Source organism: Mesoplodon mirus (assembly GCF_964341445.2).
Source record: "Mesoplodon mirus genome assembly, chromosome: 8".
Taxonomy (NCBI): domain Eukaryota; kingdom Metazoa; phylum Chordata; class Mammalia; order Artiodactyla; family Ziphiidae; genus Mesoplodon; species Mesoplodon mirus.
The window spans coordinates 46926688-46945840 of NC_138984.1; the positions used below are offsets into that span (position 1 = coordinate 46926688).

At 33.9% G+C, this 19153-nt stretch overlaps 1 long non-coding RNA gene across 1 annotated transcript in view; it reads right to left on the minus strand.

The window, feature by feature from the left end:
- Nucleotides 1-19153, minus strand: part of LOC309809915 — a 417454-nt gene that overhangs the window by 24830 nt on the left and 373471 nt on the right. Inside the window, exon 4 of the long non-coding RNA XR_014294918.1 lies at nucleotides 12370-12448. This is a non-coding gene — a long non-coding RNA (uncharacterized lncRNA). The remainder of the gene's footprint in view (nucleotides 1-12369; nucleotides 12449-19153) is intronic.

The window sequence follows — 19153 nt, forward strand, 5'->3', positions numbered from 1 at the left end:
TAATTTGTACTCAGTAATGGAAGTGGTTAGAAATGACCTTGGGAGAAGTAGGAAGAATTTTAACATCAGATAGAGCATGTTAATAAAATGAGACTTTAAATCTAAGAACTATGTGAGACATTTAAGGTTTTTAGTATGTAAAAAAATTTATATTTTAAATTAAAAAAAATTCTAGCCATAATGAGAAAAAAGGGATTTTGTTGAGAGCGGGGGCAAGAGTGGATCCCAGGAGACCAACTTGGAGCTTTTGCAGTGGTTTAAGTGAGAAATTATGGTGAGAGTTACAATGGAAATGGAGAGAAGGAGTTAGATTTGAAAGATACTGAAGCAAGGGACCTACAGGATTTGGCCACTGATACAGAGTATTTAAAAGGAGGAGTCCATAAAATTAACTTCAGTTTTTGATGAAAATATGTATGACCTTTTCAACCTTGATAAATGGATGATGGAAAATCACTATATTCAGTCCATACTTCCATTTTCCCATTTTCAACACACTCCCTTTTATATACCTACTCTCCCAACCAAATATCCTTTGCCACTTGTACATTTTCCTCTAAAAAATTACTGAGATTTTTTTCTCTTTTTTTTGTATTAGGCACAACACAGCACTAGGTTCTTTTCAGTAACCCCCAATACCCACCCCATTTTGTCTATTTGTTTTTATCTTGGAAAAATTGAACAAATAAGAAATTTCAGCATCAGAATCTTTTATATTTTCTCTGCATGTTAAAGAGGGAGAATAAAAGAGTTTCTTTTCCCAGTTCTGTTTTTTTGATGTGATGGACTTAACCCCAAATATACTTGAAATAATTATTAGAATTACAAATTCATTTTCAGGAAGCTCTTATTTATTAATGGCATAAGCTTAAATTTGAAGGAAAATCTCCTCCCTGTTTGCCTGACCTATGACCCTATTCTCTGATGACATATTCTGATTGCCCAAGAATGGCTTCTTAAGATCTAAACAAGTTTTAGAGTTGATTTCATTATTACTTTCAAGGTGGCATGTCATCTTATACAGCTTAGTTTCCAACTTGCATCTTTCTAAAGTACATTAATAAGAAACTGTGCTACTAGGTTAGAATTTTATTAACATTCAAATCTTGCAATGGAATTGTATTAGAGTTCTCTAGAGAAACAAAACTAATAGGATATTTAATTAATTAATTAATTTATTTATTTATTATGAGGAATTGGCTCACATGATTGTGGAGGCTGAGAAGTCCCACAATCTGCTGTCTGCAAGCTGAAGACCCAGGAAAACTAGCTGTGTAATTCCAGTCTGGGTCTGAACAGAACCAGAAGATTGATGGTGTAAATCCCAGTCCAAAAGCAAAAGACTGATAGCTCAAGCAGGCAGGCAGTAAGGGCAGGTGGAACAAATATCTGCTTCCTCTACTTTTTGTTTTGTTCAGGCTCTGGACAGATTGAATATTGCCCACTCACACTGGGAGGAGCTAAGTGCACCAATTCAAACAGTAATCTCATCTGAAAACACCTTCATAGACACACCCAGAAATAAAATTTAATTTGGACATCCCAGCCAAATTGACACAAAATTTACCATCACAGGAATCATTTGCTATACAAAACAATATATTGTAAAACAAAAATCAAAACATATGATTGCATTTTATGTTATCAAAGACAAAATGCACCAGTTAAGGAGAGATTTTATTCAGTCTATTGCATTAGGGAGAGCATTACAGATTTGAAGATTATAGAGTTGTGGTAGGGTGATTTTGGCTTAGACTTTCATAGGAAGAAGACAATTTACAGGTGGCGTGATTTAGAGTTGTGATCATTTTACAATTAGGGGAATTCTCTGTCAGCTGAATGGGGAATGTTTTTCTTTGTGTCTAGCTGTTTACAGAGGGACAAACAGTTCTAATCTCAGCTAGTCATTCTTGAGGCAAAGAATAAGACTTCAGAGGGTCTGCATTTGGTCTTGTCACAGATATTCCAGGCAGTTGTCTCCAAATCTTATGGGAGTCAGTGAAAGAGTAGATAGTGAATCTTGTCAGTTCTTGTGGGGAAATGTGGTTCTTTATGGTAAATTGTTTCCTGGAACATATGTAAAATGCCAGAAAGATTTCAGAAAACAGAAGCATACAGGGATTTCTTAACAATCACTGTTTTCTGGGAAAATAGGGCTCAGGTAATGTTAATACTGTCAATTTTTTACATGTGAGTTCTCAGTTCTTGACAGAAATGTTTATTTTCATCACTTCTTAGGTGCCGCTTATTCTACAAAATTATGTCACAACTCGAAATTTGGAAAGTTTTGAGTATAAAGAAAAGTTAATAAAGAAGTTAATTTGATGGGAACATATCCAGATTTATCTAGAATTTGCAGGAATATGAAACCATCCACTTTATAGTAGAAGGAAACACTAATTTAGTAAATTTGACATTTTATGTCTTTCAGTTGTTTTATTTATATAGCTCAAATTCAATTTTACTAGTCATGATTAGTATATACTCCCACCAACTATTACAATCATTTCCTTGGTTGCAATCAAACAGTAGCTTGCCTAGGGAATTATTTTATAGTGCTTGTTTAAATTTGATCTGTTTATACTATGCTGGTTAAATATGAATCAAATCTTCAGAGTATTATTGTTTTAATACATTTCTTGGAAGCTTGACAAGAAATTCTATATATTAAGTTCAGCAAAAATATATACATACTTAGAGTCTGTCAGACTATGCATGCTCCCATCCTGAGTTGATGAACATCCTTTTGTTTCAGGGAAAATTTCAAATAAAACCTCCACTTGAGCTTTTTTTCCTCAGTAACCTCTTGTTCATCACCCTGGACTGGTTGCCAAGCAATAATGTGATTGCTTTACAGTCAGTGGGAAGTAATTCAGTGGTACTTTTCCATTTGTAATGCTCCTCAATGAGAAATGAGGTTATTAGGCAACAGATGACATAGGGTAGGGAAAGGAAAAAGACTTCAGAGAGGAATTCACACCAAATGCCACTCCATTTTCTATATAGTCAGTATTTTAAACTTTTATTTTGAAATAATTTTAGATACAAATAAAAGTTGAAGGAATATACAGACATTCCTGTGTACTCTCCATCCAGGTTCTGCTAATGATAACATAAAATCTCAGTGCAGTCATCAAAATCAGGAAATTGCCAGTGATACAATATTATCAAGTAAACTACATAACTTACTTGGATTTCACATTTTTACATGTACTATTTTTGTTTAGTTGCATGAAATTTAATCACAGATATGGATTCATATAGCTACCATCACAATCTGAATAGTGAACAATTCCATAATCTCAAAGAAACTATTTTGTGTTATCTCTTCCTAGTCACACCCTGCCCACCAAGCCTAACCCAGCAACCATGAGTCTGTTCTAGATCTCTTAAGTTTAGATATTTCTTGAGCTTAATATGAATGGAGTCATATGGTATGCACTCAGTTTTTGTCTGGCTTCTTTCACTTAGCATAATGCCTTTGAGATTCATTCAAGTAGTTGTCTGTATCAATAGTTCATTTCTTCTAATTCCTGAGTAGTATTCCATTGCATGAATGTACCACACTTTGCACATTTTGTTGCTGAAAGACATTTAAATTACTTCTAATTTTCACTATTACAAGTTGATATAGACATTTATGTACAAGTTTTTATGTAAGCATAATATTTTATTTTTCTAGAATACATACCAAGGGTCGTATGATAAGTGCATATTTAAAATTATAGGAAACTTTCAAACGGTTTTTCAGAGTGCTTGCACCATTTTCCATTCCCACCAGGAGTGTATGAAGGATCCAGTAGGTCTGTATCCTCACCAGTCTTTGGAATTGTCAGTTTTTATTAATTTAGCCATTCAAATACATTTATAGTGGTATCTCATCATAGCTTTAATTTGCATTTCTTTAAGGGCTAATATATTTCTTTTCATGTAATTTCTTTGCCATTCATATACCCTCTTTGATGAACTGTCTGCTCAGGATTTTTGCCCCTTCTCCAGCTGAAGTCTCTGTTTTGCTTGTTAAGTTTAGAGAGTTCTTTATATATTCCAGACACAGGCCCTGTGCAACACAGGGAATTTGCATATATTTTCTCCTGGTCTGTGGCATGTCTTTTCAACCTCTTATCAGTCCTTTGAAGAACAAAAGTGTTTTAATTTTAATAAAGTTTAACTAATAAATTTTTTATGTGAATTATATATTCATTGTCTTTTCTAAGAACTCATTGCCTAACCCAAGATAGTAAAGATTTCCTCCTATGTTTTATTCTAAAAATTGTATAGATTTTGGTTTTATATTTATAACTGTAATCCATTTTGAGTTAATTTTTGTTTAGGTTTTGAAATTTAGGTTGAGGTGTATATTTTGCCTAGGGGTGTCCAATTATTCCATTTGTTGGAAAAACTTTCCTTTCTCCATTGAATTGCTTTTGCATCTTTGTCAAAAATCAGTTGGCAGTACTTATGTGAGTCTATTACTGGACTCTTTATTCTGCTCCACTGATATTAGTGTCAGCTCCTCTACCCATACCTCTGTTGTACTTACTGTAGAGTATATAGAAAGGCTTAAAATATGGTAGTGCAAGTTTTCTAAATTTATTTTTCATTTTTAAAATTGCTTTAGCTGGATTTAGTAGATTCATAATTGTTTTATTTATAATTGATTTAGTAGATTCATAATTGTTTTATTTGGGGAAGGTATTGTCATAGTAATTTTTAAATTTTAAATTCAAATGGCTCATTACTGCTATATAGAAATATATTTAATTTTTGTGTCATGATCTTCTTTCCTTTGAACTCACTTATTAGTTCTAGAAAAAAAAAATTAATGGAATCTTTGGGATTTTCTATGTAGACAAGCATACCGTGTGGGAATAGGGACAGTTATAGTTCTTCTTTTTCCAATCCGTATGTCTTTAATTTCCTTTTCTGGACTGTTGCACTGGTTAGAACTTCCAATATTATGTTGGAAAGGAGTGGTAGTAGACAATATCTTTGTTTTGTTCTTAGTTTTAGGTGGAAAGCATTTAGTTTCTCACCAGTAAGTGTGATGTTAACTGTATATTTTCAATAGATGTTCTTTATCAGATTGAGGAAGTTCTATCCAAGTTTGCTGAGAGTTTTTACATCAATGGATAATGCCTTTTGGCAAATGCCTTTCTTGCATCAATTGTTTCTTCTTTATGCTGTTAACATTGTGAGTTACATTGATTTTCAAGTACTGAATCAGCTTTGCATTCCGGGAATAAACCCACTTGAACACGGTGCATAATTCTTTTCATATATTTCTGGATTCTATTTGCTAATATTTTTTTGAAGATTTTGGCATGTATTTTCATGATGGAGATTGGTTTATATATATATATATATATATATATATATATATATATATATATATATTTTGGTACTAATGTTGTCTGGTTATGGTGATGGTGACTTCATAAAATTAATTAGCAAGTGTTCCCTCATCTGTTTTTTGGACAAGATTTTGTAGGATTGGTGTCATTTCTTCTTTAAATTTTTGGTAGAATTCACCACTGAGTAAAACTAAGCTAGATATTTCTTTTTCAGAAGATTTTATTTAGAAATTCAACTTTGTTAAAGGCTATTCAAGGTTTCTATTTTATGTTGGATGTTTTGATAGTTTATGGTTTTTGAGGAATGGCCCTTTTCTTTTTTGTTGTTGTTTAAATTGGATAATTTCTCGATCTGTCTTCCAGTTGGCTCATTATTTCCTCTGTTGTATTCATCCTTCTATTGAACTCATCTTTTAATTTTGATTACTGTATTTTTCAGTTCTAAGAGTTTATTTTTTTCTTTTTATCTTCCACTTCTGTCAAAATTTCTGTTTTCATTTGATTCAAGAGAATTTCTAATATCTTATCAGAGAATTTTTATGATATCTATTTTATAATCATTGCCAAATAATTACAGTATTTGATATATCTTGGTTTTGCAATCTGTTGATTTTCTTTTCTTATTCAAATTGATGTCTCTGGTTCTCAATATGGTGAATAATTCTGGAATATATTCTGGAAATATTAAGTCATATATTATAAAACTAGTTATGTTTATATCTTCTAATATAGTAGGTAATCTTCCTGCTAAAGTTCAGAATGCATGTCCTGGCTCACTCTGGGGGGCTGTAATTTAAATGTTGAGGTTTCAAAACCTTTGTAGTGCTACTTTGGTCTGCTCTGTTCATGTGCTTTTCAATGAATGACTAATTAGAAGCATAGGTCACTCTGGAGTCTGCCCAGAATTTTATACACAGAATACTTTTCTGCAGCTGCCTTCTCTCCCTATGCCTACCTTCCACTTTCTAATTGGGTGGATGCTAGGTGCTTCATCTTTGCTGTCATTCAGTTAGAACAAGCTTAGGATAATAAGGCTCCATTTTACTGTCTCCATAGTACATGATAGAGAGGTGAAAGAGTGTTGCTTCTTTGCTGATGCTCACTTAGTATAAAACTGTGATTATCCATATAGCTAACTCCACAGTTCCACAGCCACAGTGTTCAATGTGGAGCAGAGGGGATGCACCTCTGCTCATGTTAGTGCAGTGTGGTGATGGTTGATAGGGTCCTGACACACAGTCTCTCCAATGCATGCTGGGGAGAGGTAGGGATGCTACCTCCTAAGTGTAGAGCAGGGATGGAAGATAGTGTTCTGTCCACAGTCTCCAGGGGACACTGTAGGGAAGCAGTGAGGCACAACTTTTATCTTGTTATTACAGACTTGGAAGGAGGTCAAAAAGTTATGTCTTGCAGGACATAAGTTTTCCCAGTCTTTGTTTAGGGAGACTGTGCTTTCTTAGGACTTAAAAAAAAAGTCTGTTACCATTGGCATTTCTAGTTTATGGCTTCCTTAGTACCCAGCCTAGGATATATTGGAATCAAAAACAAACAAACAAAACATTTAGAATTCACTTCTAAGTCATTCCTCAAGTCACAAAATCCCTAGCTACTTCTTTTTTCTGCTTTCAGATTCCTCTGATATTTATTTCATCCAGGATTTTTAGTTGTAATTACTAGGAAAATTAAGGAAGAATGAACTTTTATGGAACTCCTTTTACAGAAGGGAAAGACCAATGTCTAATCAATTTTAAGGCCTTATATTCAGTCCTAGCCTCATTTTCTGTTTTATCAGCATTTGCTAAATATGTTCTGTGTACTATTAGCACTCCTGGAGAGTTATAAAGGAAGTAGAAGACTTAGTTACAGCCCTCACATCTATTATGATCAAATTCAGTCAAAATACATTTACTGAAAACCTTTTGTTTGCCAGACAAATTTCTGAGGTGGGGATAAATATCATGGTCTAGTTAGGGAACAGACATTCAAACACATTATCCTATTACAATGGGTTAATGATATACTTAGAAATGTTTTAAAAGATTACTGAAGCAATGAATATTTCTCTTTTTATACATATACATTAAATTAACCCTGTGACAACTGAGTTGGTTTTGGGAGTTAAACAGGAATTTGATAGGCTACTTGGGAAATGAGATAAAAAACAAAAATGCAAATTTTCATACAATAAATCTGCAAATTCATGTAACCAATAAAGTCTATACAGAGATATAATTTTTAGATGTGGGAGGAGGAAAGGGTAAGGAATAGGAGAAATGGCATAAATTATATTGTGATTTGGTTTCTGGAGTAGTTTTTTAGGTGTTAAGATCAGTCATAGAGAAATGTAAACTATGTGAATTCAGTCATAACATATACTTGAGTAAAAGCCATTTGATTCTCTTACTATGGAGATAGTCATGTGCTCTTATTTTGAGAATGGTGATAGGTAAGGAGCTCATCGTCAGTCATTTTAATTTTACAAGTGTCTTAGTTCAGGCTGCTATAACAAAGTACCATAAACTGGTGGCTTATAAAAAACAGAAATTTATTTCTCACATTTCTGGAGGCTGGAAGATCAGGGTGTCAGCATTACTGGTTCTGGTGAGCTCCCTCTTCTGGGATGCAGACTGGACTTCTCATTGTATCCTCACATGGCTGGAAAAAGGACTAGAGTGCTCTCTGGGGTCTCTCTTTTTTTTTTTTTTTTTTTTTTTGCTGTACGCGGGCCTCTCACTGTTGTGGCCTCTCCCGTTGCGGAGCACAGGCTCCGGACGCACAGGCTCAGCGGCCATGGCTCACGGGCCCAGCCGCTCCGCGGCATATGGGATCCTCCCAGACCGGGGCACGAACCCGTATCCCCTGCATCGGCAGGCGGACTCTCAACCACTGCGCCACCAGGGAGGCCCTGGGGTCTCTCTTATAAGGGCATTAATCCCATTCATGAGAACTCTGCCCTCATGACCTAATTACCTCTCAAAGCCCCACTTCCTAATACCATCACATTGGGAGTTAGGATTTCAACATATGATTTCTGGAGGGGGACACAAAATTTAGTCTGTTGCAATATGAAAGGAAAATATGGAGCTACTAAAATTAAATATCAGACACACTCCCTGTCTTCAGACTATACTACAAAGCTACAGTAACCAAAACAGTATGGTATGGGCACAGAAACCAACAAATGGATCAATGGAGCAGAGTAGAGAGCTCAGAATAAACCCACACACATTTGCTCAATTAATCTATGACAAAGGAGGTAAGAATATACAATGGAGAAAAGACAGTCTCTTCAATAAGTGGTGCTGGGAAAACTGGACAGCTATATGTAAAACAATGAGATTAGAATATTCCCTATCACCATATACAAAAATAAACTCAAAATGGATTAAAAACCTAAATGTAAGGCTGGAAACCATAAAACTCCTAGAAGAAAACATAGGCATTATGTTGTTTGACATAAGTCTTAGCAATTTTTTTTTTTTGTATCTGTCTCCTCAGGGAATGGAAACAAAGGCAAAAATAAACAAATGGGAATTAACAAAACTTAAAAGCATTTGCACAGTGAAGGAAACCATCAGCAAAATGAAAAAGCATGTTACTGAATCAGAAAATATATTTGTAATAATATGTCTGTTAAGGGGTTAGTATCCAAAATATGTAATAATATGTCTGTTAAGGGGTTAGTATCCAAAATATACAAAGAACTCATACAACTCAATATCAACAAAGCAAACAACCCAATTAAAAAGTGGGCAGAAGACCTGAATAGGTATTTTTCTAAATAAGACATACAGATGGACAACAGGAACATGAAAAAATGCTCAACATCACTAATCATCAAGGAAATGCAAATCAAAACCACAGTGAGATATTTCCTCATGCCTGTTAGAATGGGCATCATCAAAAAGACAAGAGATACAAATTATGGTGAGGATGTGGAGAAAACAGAACCCTTGTGCACTATTGATGAGACTGTAAACTGTACAGTCACTATGGAAAACAGTATGAATGATCCTCAGAAAATTAAAAATAGAACTACCAGCAATTCCACCTCTGGGAATACATCCAAAGGAAATACAAACACTATTCCCAAAAGATGTTTACATCCCTATGTTTATAGCTGCATTATGTACAATAGCCAAGATATGGAAGTAACCTAAGTTGCTTAGATGAATGGATATAGAAGACGTGGTATATACACACAATAAAATACTACTCAGCCATAAAAAGAATGAAATCTTGTCATTTGTGACAACATGGATGGACCTGGAGGGTATTATGCTTACTGAAATAAGTCAGACAAAGGAAAACAAATGCTGTATATTTTCACTTACCTGTGGAATCTAAAAAATAAAACAAATAAACAAATATAACAAAACTGAAATAGACTCATAGATACAGAGAGCAAACTAGTGGTTACCAGAGGGGAGAGGAGTGGGGAGAGAGGCAAGATAGGTAGAGGGTATTAAGAGGTACAAACTATTAGGTATAAAATAAATGTCACAAGGATATAATGTACATCACAGGGTATATAGCCAATATTTTATTAGTTAATATGGGGTATAGTCTATAAAAATATCAAATCACTATGTTGTGCAACTGAAACTAATATGATATTGTAAGTCAACTATACTTCAATTAAAAAAAGAAAATAAAGAAAATGAAATAGTACAATACCTATATAATCCCATGCTCACTAGTGTGTATGCAAAGTAAAGATTAATGAAAGTTAAAGAAAGCCATGGCAGTAACTCAAAGATAAATTAATTAATGTCAGAATCACTCTAACAGAATGACTCAGGTGACATGTCCATTGTTTAAAAGACCTGACAGAAGAAAAAATGATTACAATAATTCCTTACAGAATATAGTTTTTTCAAATTAAAAACAAACAAAAACAACCTTTAATTCTTAAATGACTTAGAAACTGTTTCCTTCTAAAAGGAAATTATAATTTATTTCTGAACATGTCATGCCATTTTTAGATTGTAATCATATTTGATATTAGACTGATTATAATAGGAGGGAGGCAAAAATCAACTTTTAAGAATAATTTTTATACTACAGTGACTTATATAATAAAATTAATTTTGAAATAGTTGAGTTACCTGATTTTAAATAAACCAAGGTATTAAGATTAAAGATGTGGAAAATTAAATTTCTCCATAGCGTAATGGAATGGTTTACAATCTCTTTATTATATAATAGTAATCAAATAAGTCCACTTAAATCATATATTTCTTTCTTAATATTTAACTAACTGATGACATATTATGAACATTCACAATGTTTAGAAAGGCGAAATCTGCCACTTAAAAGTAGGAAACTTATTGTAACAGACATAGACCTCCACCTACCACCTAAAAGCATTAGGAGAAAGACAGTGGGTCCTGGAATAGAGAGGGCTTCTCTTGGAGTTATGTAGGAACATCTGCTAATGCTGAAGCTGCTACGGGTAAAAAAAAAGGAGAAAGATCTATATGGATCAGTGAATCCAGCAGGGATATAAACCCTTGTTATAACAGGAGTGCATTTGGCTGTAAGCCAACCAGACTCACAGGGGCTTAAATACCTAGGATATTATTCATTTTACATAAGAAAATGTCTAAAGACAGGTTTTCTAGGGCTTGAATGACTGATCAAGGATAGGGGCAAGGGCTCAATTTCCTTCTATCTTCCTGCTCTACCATGTTTAATATGTCACCACCATCCTTAGTCTAAAAATAGCTGCTGTGTCTTTAATCATTGTGTCCATTGTCCAGGTAGAAAAAGAGGAAAGGATGAAAGGAAGAAGAGCAAGCACCTGAAGAGGTATGCAAACCAAGCCTGTCCCTATTAAAAGCTTTTCCAGAGCCCATACCTCCCACCCCCCAGGAAGATTCCTTATATCTTACTGGCCATAATGGGGACGTGTGGCCACACTTGGCTGTCATGAAGTCAAGGATCATGAGAGTCAGCATGTACACCACTTGCAGAGAGAAAAGTAAGTTAGAAGAGACTATGAACTGCTTGTTTTTGAACAGAACCAAACCATAGAGTATGCCACAGGGATGTGGATGATACTGTCAGGTGGTTGATTCAGAGTGAATTGATCTCAGAAACTTCTGAGTTCACCTTAGTGCCCTTGAACTTTCTGTATTTTACATCACAAGAGCATACAAAATTTCCACATCTTCTGGAATATGCTTTATTACCCTAAGTCTGTCTTCTGGTACAATAACTATTTAATAGAATCTAAAGAGATTAAATTACCCTTGGTCTCTAACTTCTGTTGATTAATTCTGCTCAGATTTATCCTCTCTTTTTGTTGTGTTAGTATCTGATTACGGCTCATTCTGAAATTTGCTTTTTGTCTAGCTAGGAGCGTTTGATTTCTAGTATCTCCCAGTTTCTGTAGTATTTTGTCTCTGTTTCTCTCTCTGTGTTTGTTGCCTTTAACCTCTCTGTGTGGCTTTCTTGATTAAGCTGCAATTATGGCCATTTGTAGCTCCAAGGCTCACATCTTTTCAGCTTCATCACTGGAGAGGAAGGGACTCTATATTTTAATTCCCTATTTGAAATATCCTAGAGAAAGACTGTTGACATTGTCTGGTCACATGCCCACCTCAGAAAACATGTGTAGTGAGGTTAATTGCACTGTGATGTGCCTAAGTACGTGTTCAACCATTTCCCTTAAAAAAGAGCTGGGGATTTCTAAGCAGAATGAGAGAAAAGTACTGATAAAATGAAAAAAAAAAGATACATACTATTCTACCATATAAGATTCTATTTCTATTTTTCTATGCTTAAAAAATGCTATACAATAATTTCTTATGGTTGGTAAGGAGACGTGGCTTGACATCCTTTTCTAAAATTTTGGATTAGTTCTCAATAAACATCAAGTCAATGAAGCATGCCATAGATTATTCCAAGTTTCAAGGGAAATCCCTTTCTTTATTAAACCAGATTACAGGTTGTTAACTACAAAGAGTAAAACTGTGTTTAAAGACGATAATGGGAGCACATCCAATCTTACCTAGGATGAGTAGAGGTATCAAGCCGTGTGGCTATGTAGTTTCTCAGGTCCTGTTCTTCTAAAGTAGACCCCGACAGTTCTAAAGAGAAAAGAGAAAAGATATTAAACATATTTTTCACTTACAAAAATTGTGAGGTAAAATACTGCCTTTTATCTGATAAATACTGAACTTGAGTGCATGTTAGAATATCCCACATTTGTTACTACTCTCTACCCAGAGTTATAGTTCCATTTTTGACATTCACTTTTAGGATTGTGACTATGAATTAGCAAAATATATTCCCATTTAGGTTCAGTTGAATCTCATTATCTCTGAGAAGTGAGTGTTATTGCAGTTTGATTGAGCAAGTGATATTTGGTGGTTTTCATCCTAGGTGGGCAGTAAATAATAAATACAGTGATTTACTGTCAAAAGTGTAAACAAAAGATATTTCTAAATGCAGAAGAGCAACAACACCTTTCATCTGAAAGCAATAATGTCTTAACATTTGTGTAAAACAATTATTGACAAAGCACTTCCACCTATACTATAGCATTTAATTCTTAAAGTATGTCAGTGAGGTATGAAATGTTTTCTTCATTTTTAAAAAGAAAAGAAATGGTTACCAGAGAAATTTACATACTCAAGATCCCCACCAATTAAATAAAGCCCAGAAACTCAAACCCAGGTCTTCTGAGCCTAGTTCAGTCCTATTTTGCTACCACAGCTGTTCCTTTCAATGTAAGATGAAATATTCTGTCAGCTCTATGACAATGGCATGAAGGAACTTGAAGTAAAGTTATCTTTATGACAAAATCAGAGGATAATTTACTCATTCATCTCAATAATATTTATTGTGAATCAAGTATAAGTTTTATCCCTAGTGCCCAGAAGAATGTCTGACACATACAGTAGGTAAGATCAATGGATATGTATGATTAACGAATGGGTGAATGAATGAATGAGTGCTAAGTCAAGCAAGCATCATGCTCCACTCATGAAAAGTTAAAGACCCTGCTTTCAAAAAACTTCCTAATTAGGAGACACGTACATATCAATAAGAAAATGCCACATGAAGTGAAAAATGCTGAAGTAAAAAAATAAAGATGTTTTGAGCACTTAAGTGATGGATAAATTGAGCACCTCTTCACTGAGGAGGTGACATATGAGGTTGACCTTGAAGAACTAATAAGATTTTACCTCACAGAGAGAGGGAACATCATATGCTCAAAAGTAAAGGTCAGGGAATGTGAGTAGTTCCATGTGAGGCTGCTGATCAAGCAGCTGGGGTCAGAGGAGCTTGAGACAGCAAGTAGTGACTGTGCAATGTTACTGGCACCTTGTGAAGGACATGGTTGTGTACCCCATGGTGATAAATGAATTTGTATTTTAGAACGTTAACCCTGGTGGGAGCAGGGAGGATTGACTGGAGTAGGGAGAGCTGCTAAGCAGACATTTTATGTCTGGCTTGAACGTGAGAAAATAAACTCCTGAACCAGTGTAAAGAGGGTGAAGGTGAGGAGATAGATTCCAGTTCTGTGAGGCTTGAAGCTTATACAAATTTCAGGGCTCTCTCTCTAAAAAACAAAGTGTTCAAAATTACAAGTACAAAATTACGTATAAAAGCAAATATGAATTATAATGAGGAAAAGAATCTGAAATCATTACTAAATTTAAAGGGCTGACAAATGCTACAAATTTCATAAAATCCAGAAAAATGACATATTTCTATGAACTACCTTCCTGACACAGCTCTCTATATTAAAAGATATATAAACTTTTTAGATGCATACTCTTTAATATCTTCATATGATAAACATTTATTATATTAGTACTATATAAAAGACTATTATACAAATTATAATAGTATTTTCTGTGGAGAGATTAGAAATAAATTAAGATTTCTTTCTATTACAGTTGATCAGTTTTTAAAAAATTGATAGTTTAGATACAAAAATTATGTGGCTTTACACAAAGTTGAATCTGCTGCTTATAGTACTGCTACAGGTTGTGCCCTACACACAGGAATTCTGACAAACTTTATTTCAAGCATCTTTCATCAAAAGAAGGAAGAAATAGAGTATGGCGAGTTTATAATTGTACATGTTGCTATAAATCATATTTCTAACTGGAAATAACTTTTGATTAGGCATTTTATGGGAATCAAATATCTTTTTAAAATTACATATGTTTGAAAATTGGAAGAATTTTCTATATATTAGCTTCTAGTTCTGTACATGTTTAACCATATTGCTCCTCCATTCTCATGGTTCTAGTGCCAGATTCCAGAGGATACTTTCATACAGTGACACATTTATATCTTTTCGACTTCCTGCTATTATGCTGGGTGGGTCAGTACAGTGTGTGGTAAAAGTACTTCTGGAAGCCATTCCTACAGCAGGAATGCTGACAATTATGTAACCATTTATAGAAGTGACTGTAAACCACATTGATATATTCCAATAAACCAAAAATGAAATATTTCCAACTCAACTGCCCCTTAGCTGGATTCCAAACATGCTTTGTTGTCACCCTAACACTATTTAACATAAATGGAAGTGTCATGAGGGGCAATCACTGTGGAGACAGCCATCCTAACTGATCGTGATGCTTTTGAAATTTTAGAAAAACATATGAATATATGAACACATTTGTAAGAGCGCCTCTCAGAGTGTTAGAAGGGGTTTGTGCATGCAAGATGCACCAAAATTTACACTACATTAGTTTATGGTGAACCTGCCTCTATAGGATAAAACCTGCTTCTGGAAACTGGTTGGATATGAAGGATGAGAGAAACAGGTATCATGGAAAGCTGATGGGTTTTTCTAGTTTATAATACTGGTTGGATGATAATATGATAAACAAAAAAATGAGGTAACCAGTTTTCCAGGTTTGATTGTCCCAGTTTAAGCACTAAAAGTCTCTCACCCTGGAAACACCACCCCAGAATGCAAAAATATCAGTTTTTAGGTGAGGGAGGTTGGGGAGAAAGTATCAAACAGAAAAGGCAGCCCCCCAAAATATAGACTTAAAGAAAAACTGCTTTTAGTGTCAAATGAAGATAGCATAGATTATCTGCCTTTCACAGTTGCTACTGTTTTTACCTCTGACCACTGATGTGGTTGGTAACCATGATTTTCATTTCATAATAATGGATCATCTTTTATTGGACCACTCCAAGTGATGCAATTTCAGGGTGAAACTTTAGTGCTTTGTAATGGTGAGCATTAATAACCTGTCTTTGACTTGGTCAAAGGATGTTTCAGGATGCAAAAAGATCTTACTAGAAAAAGGCAGTGAAGTTAAACATGACTTTTCTAATTGCTTTACAAAAACTCCCACTTATTTGGAATTCAGTTTTGATTTACCAAATTTAAATTACCTTTGTGCTTTAAAACAATTTTCCCCGAGAGTTACCTTATGATAATATTCAATGTGGTTTGGAATGTTTAAAATGATGACATTTTAGACATGGAGAGCCTATATGATAAATTTATAAATGCAAAAGACCTGACTGATATTTGGCATACCAAAACAAGCCTGCAGAAATAAAGGAGAAGAACATTTTAGGACAGCCAGAAATTAATCCCTATAAGTCCAAAGATTTGCTGTTGCTAGTAAGTAAAATCCTAAATAATCCATGTTCAAACACTTTCATTGAGAGGATATTTACATTAAAGTCATCACATTTGATAGACACCAGGAATCAGTGTAATGTGGTCTTGATATGAGCAGAGCTGCTTGTCAAAGAGAATTTCATGTTTGGCTGTATTCAGTTTTAGTACTACATAAAAGAATAAGGGTATGTCCTAAATCCTAAAGGCAGTTCAAAGAAGTATTATTCAAAAAGGGAAAAGAAAAATATTCTACTTTCTCATAGGACAGAAAGAAGCATGCCAATGTTATATTTTTTAAATTAAATATGAGTAATACCTATTAGTCTGTATTTTCATTTTTAAAACTGTCTTACATTTCAGTCTCTTAAGAGCACATAAAAATACAGACTGCAAAATTTAAATTCCAAAAAAAGACTTGAAAAGGAATTAAAATAAATTGCTATGTAAGAGGACAGGAAGAAAATGATAAACAATAAACAATTGTTATTTTTCTTCACGCATATTATCTGTTTAATTTATTGCTGTTTTGTTTAAATTATAGCATTTATATAACAGAAAAGTGAATAAGTAAAAATCTATGAGCTTGTTTTGATTCATAAATAAATAACTCTATAGCTTTGAAAATCTACAGACATCTATGTGAAAATTTTGTATAATACCATTTGGAGAACCGAGCAATTTTTAAAGAAGTCCAAATTTCTATGCTTTTGAATACATAGTTTTCATTAATCTATTTATAAATACAAAGATCAGAGTAAATATATCTTCATTAAAGTGATATAAACTGCTACAGTATATATGTAAATAAATATTTGTTCTTCCTTATAACATACTTTAAATGTTATTTTGTCCTTCTAACTTTTGAACTTTCAGCTTTTATTTTCATGTAATATCCTACAATACAAAAGATATTGATTATTTTGTTCACTTCAGAGCGTGTTTTATTATCTCAATGTTTTGGCTTAAAATACTAAAGATTTTTCTTTGTAGGCAATATTCTAAGGCTAATATTTAACATTCTGCGTGTGATTCTGGATTAAATAAATTAAGTCAGCTACTTTATGACTGAGTATCTCTGATATACTTGCTTTCAGGTCTAAGTACTAAAGAAAAACAAAAGCTGTAAAAGAGCAATGCTGAATGTCCCCTTACATGCAAATGGATTATGTTTCCATATTGTTATGTATCCAGCATGTTTTTAGAGCCACTAAATTAATATATTTAAAATTATATTTCAGTGATATATAATTTAACTCTCTTAAGCATATATTTGAGTTTCTTGAAGAGCTGTATTCATAACAATTAATTAAAAGAAACTATAAATTAAATGTTTCATCAAATATTAACAATTTTATAATTTGACCATTGAATGTTAATGATTTCAAATGAGAGGCAATCATCAAATTTATTCTAAAAGATACAGAAGACAAATAATTCTAAGAAGAGTTCTGATGAAATTTTTGACTGGGATTTGGCTCCTGGTTACACTGGGGTACAGGTTAAATTATTCTTTGTTAGTTTTCTCTCAGTCATTCTGGGGATCTCAAGTCCCCCTAGGACTCATAGACCTTTAAGTAGAGCACAACAAAAGAACAGAGGAAGAAAGGAATGGAGGGAACAAAATGACACAATCAGAAGGTCTGGCTTTCAGACACAGGTGTATCCCTTTCTTACTAGATAATCTTAGCTGAGTCATTCTTGGAGCTTGAATGATTTTACTCACAAAATGGAAATAATAATTCATAATTCATACAATTTTTGAGAGGAGTCATTGAGATTACACTTGTGAAATGCCTAATGTGAAGTCTGGTGCCTGAATGATATTTAATGTGTGTTCATTCTTCATTCTTTCAGTTATTCACTTCTGAATTATTATTCATGAAACACTTCTGTTTTTTAGTCTCTAGAACCAAGTCTCAGTCCCAGGTTGGATTTTTTTCATTCCTTCTTTTCTCTAGCATGACTTAACTATTTGGCTTGCATGTAATTATTTCACTCCTAGCTCTCCTATAGAAAGAGAAGCATTTTCTAAAATACCCTATTTTTTCTTTCTCTGAAACACACATAAGATATCATGAGATTTTGGAAAGTAATGATAACAATTGATATTTCTGAACTTTTCTCAACAGTGTATTGGCATAGGCTTCTCTCTAAACTCCCTTCTTAATGTTATTTGAGAAAGCTCTAGTTCTTTTCATGTTATCAATAATTTTAGCACAATCTTATGTCAATAAATGAATTTTATTGATGAGTAAAATTTATCATTCTTCAGTCCAAAACAGGTTCCTCTTGAAAGTTATGCCAAAACTGGGATCCCCAGTCTTCTCCAGATATGCTTCTTATATTTATATCATGATATTATCCTTTTTTCCCTTCCCAACCTTTTCTACCACCTCATTCATTTTTGGTTCTGGACTCAATGAATTTCTACCTTGTAGGTTCCTCAAAACTCTTCAATCCTGCCTTTGGCTAGTCTCTGGATGAAGAATGAATTCTCTGTTTTAGCTTTTTAAATTTCCTCTGACCTAAATGTTGTCTACTTTGCCCCTCCTGAAACACTTCATGGTCTAGTTCCTGGAAGCTCTACCCTCTCTTCTGACCTGTTTCACCTTTCTGTGCAGTTTTCCCATTTCTAATCAATGTTAAAGTCAAAGTTAGGGCTGTGCTATCCATGAAGCTGTGCGCCTTTGTATATTATCAATAGTATAAACTAGTCTTACTAGTTGTCAGCATGCTCTTCTTGTTTTAAAGGTCATTCCTTTTCAAGGCATTCATTCATTCATTTTTTAAATTAAAGTATAGTTGCTGTAAAATATTATATAAGTTACTATTCATTCTTTCTTAACAAACATTTTTAAGCTCCTTCTTTATTCAGATCCTGGCCTAGGTGGTCCAGTCTTAAGAGAAAAGCAAAACAAAATAAAATATAGTCACTAACCACAGGGGGTTCTCAATCCAAAGGTAACTTACTATCAATTAATTTGTATTCCTCTTGATAAATAGTGTGCTGAAAGCAATCACAGGATGCTATGTATAGAAGGGGAAAATAACCCAGAAAGCTTCAGGAGATACCCAAATGGAGAAGATTTAGTTTGGTGAAGAAGTGGAAAAGGTCATTTCAGAACATCATGTACAAATGCAAGGCAGTGTGAGGGGCCATGTTTCTTTAAAAGGATTTGTAAATCAT